This window comes from Triticum urartu, chromosome 7, assembly GCF_003073215.2.
Source record: "Triticum urartu cultivar G1812 chromosome 7, Tu2.1, whole genome shotgun sequence".
In the NCBI taxonomy this organism is placed as follows: domain Eukaryota; kingdom Viridiplantae; phylum Streptophyta; class Magnoliopsida; order Poales; family Poaceae; genus Triticum; species Triticum urartu.
In genome coordinates, this window is record NC_053028.1 from 352493603 (window position 1) to 352496233 (window position 2631).

A 2631-nucleotide genomic window follows, 5' to 3' on the forward strand; every position below is an offset into this window, starting at 1 on the left:
TCATGCTGAAATTTTCCATGAATTTTAGCATGACTTTGCTAAAAATCAGACATATGGGGTACTTGCTACTAATGCATGGGCCGTGGTATCTTAGTACTTAATTAAGTAGGATCAACTGCCTCTTGTGTTATACATATTCTATTTGGATGGCCCTGCTAACCCTTGACCATAAATACTTGAGATGGATGTAGCAGGCTTAATGAAAGAAATGTTTTTAGGCCAACTCCACTTGGCCTGGCAGAAAATGTACAAGTGTGCATGACTAACAATATTCTATTGTAAAGCTAAACAGGAAAGAGGAACCACTCATCCTAACCATTTGCTCTCAAAATTACCACTTCACTTCTTACTACTCAAAATCTTAGACCATCTCCATTCACCAATAGCTCAAACCAGTTCGAAGGGCGTGTTTTCACCACACTGTGGATTATCTTATTGGACCCAACGCAAGAGATGATGTAGTTTTGAATTATGAACCTAGGATATGTCGTCATCGGACGATGAAAGTCTCCCAGGGGAGTGCGGCTGGTGCCACGACGATCGAGGTCTGTGCGACATGCCTCACCTGGACGATGATCGGCGCTTCAGCATTAAGCTCGAGGAGATCTTCGAAGTTGAAACGGTACACAACGACGACAAGTGTTTTTTCATAATTAAGCATGACTTCAACTATTTCAACGTGTAATTTTCATCTTTTACAGTTCGAGTATAGCTTATCCCATGTCATGCAAGATGCTATGTCTTGGAGAGGGTGGATTTTGAAGACCATGAAATTTCTGACACAAAGAAAATTCACCTAAGGACTCATCACGATGTGGATTTTGAAGTAAATCTGTATAATTCTGGGAGCGTAACCCATTTTGGTTGCCAAAATTGGGAAGCATTTTGCAAGATGTATGGTTTTGATGAGGGTATGCTTGTCACCATGGATCTTGGTGATCCTGACATCGACCAAGACAATGTGGACATTTGGGTCCTTGTTGATACGCCTCCAGTTCTACCTCTATGTGAGTTTCTCAAACATAGTTAATTATTAACTAATTTATATTGTTTATTTCAAAATAGTTGAGAGCTTATTTCCATTGACAGCTTATTCTTATTGTTCAAAGAATGCGTGGAAGATGGTAGACAAAACCCACTACACCGATGGCTCTGAATTAACAACTTACAAGGAGAAAAATCATCTGGTCGGATTTTGTACTGACATTGAGAATTACAATATCTACAATCAAACTCCTCAACATTATGGTCAATACGTGCCACTAGTGCATGTGTTCAACAACGGTAACTACCATGGAGATACCCTGGTAAGAATTTTTACTATTATGACATCCGTGCATCTTTTGCATACTTCTAAAACTAGTACATCATTGCTAACTATGAAGTTATTACTATGTTTTTCAACAGATAATCCCAGAGAATTGTGTGCCTCATTTGATGTATCAGAAAGGTAGTCTTAATGTTTTGAACATACAGCCAGGTCATCCTATGAATCTCAACTGTCCATACGAGATTTCTAAAAGAAGTGGAGACATGAAAAATCAAAGGATGGAAAAATGTATGGATAGTCATAAGGAGGTTCTTGGAAGCAAAAGGAAGTGAAGCGCAAGAATTGGAGACAGGATGATCTCCATTCTCCATAATGGAGAGTCAGGGTCTATATTGTTTTATGCTATTTTACCTTAAATATGGTATTTAGGTCCTGCCTAATACTGATGATCATGTGCTAAGAACAATTAAGTAGGGTTGGTTCAATGACTATCAAGATGATGATCGTATGACTTGTTATTAATAATGAGTAGAAGTTGTATGATAATGATTAGTAGGACTTGTTAGGATTAGTATTACTTCCGAAAAACTGGCTACTCGCGGTCTCGAGACTTGTAATGCTCTATATTTGTTCGGTCTTTTGAATTCGGACACTAATATGATGAATTGTATTCGGAGACTAATCTTCTATTGTATTCGATGAATCTGCTATTGCTGTGTGGTGCTAGCTATATTTTGTCCAATAATATATTTTGTTACCTGTGAAAATATCAGAAAAGAAAAAATCCCTAATATTCATACTTGTGGCGCACCACTCAAGACACTAATGGCGCACTATAAAAATGACACTAATGGCGCATCACCCACTAGTGCGCCATTAGTATGCCAAAGCACATGGGTACATATGGCCCCCTGGGAGGCATTCTAATGGCGCACTGCGTGGTGTGCCATTATTACACCAGATACTAATGGCGCACCAGTGGTGCGCCATTTGTATTTAATTCTAATGGCGTGGTGCTAGTGGCGCACCTGTAGTGCGCCATTAGTTGGCAAAACTGGTGCGCCACTAGCATGCCTTTTCCAAGTAGTGGACCGCGGGTTCCGGAGCAGCTGGGACCTCGTCAGCCATGCTAAGCGCTGGCACCTCCAGAGCCGGCGGGGCCATGGGGGCTGATTCCACGCAGCAATGTTCCTCTTGGCCCCGCAAGGACGACCGGGCTGGGGAGATGAGGGCGCTGCTGCCTCCTTTCGCTGCAGAGGGAAGCGCAGCCGCCGTATCCTCCTTCCTCTTTAACAAGTACCGACAGCGATAAAGCGAAGCTCGAGATACCTACCGGTCCACCGCGAAGTACTCCACCTTTC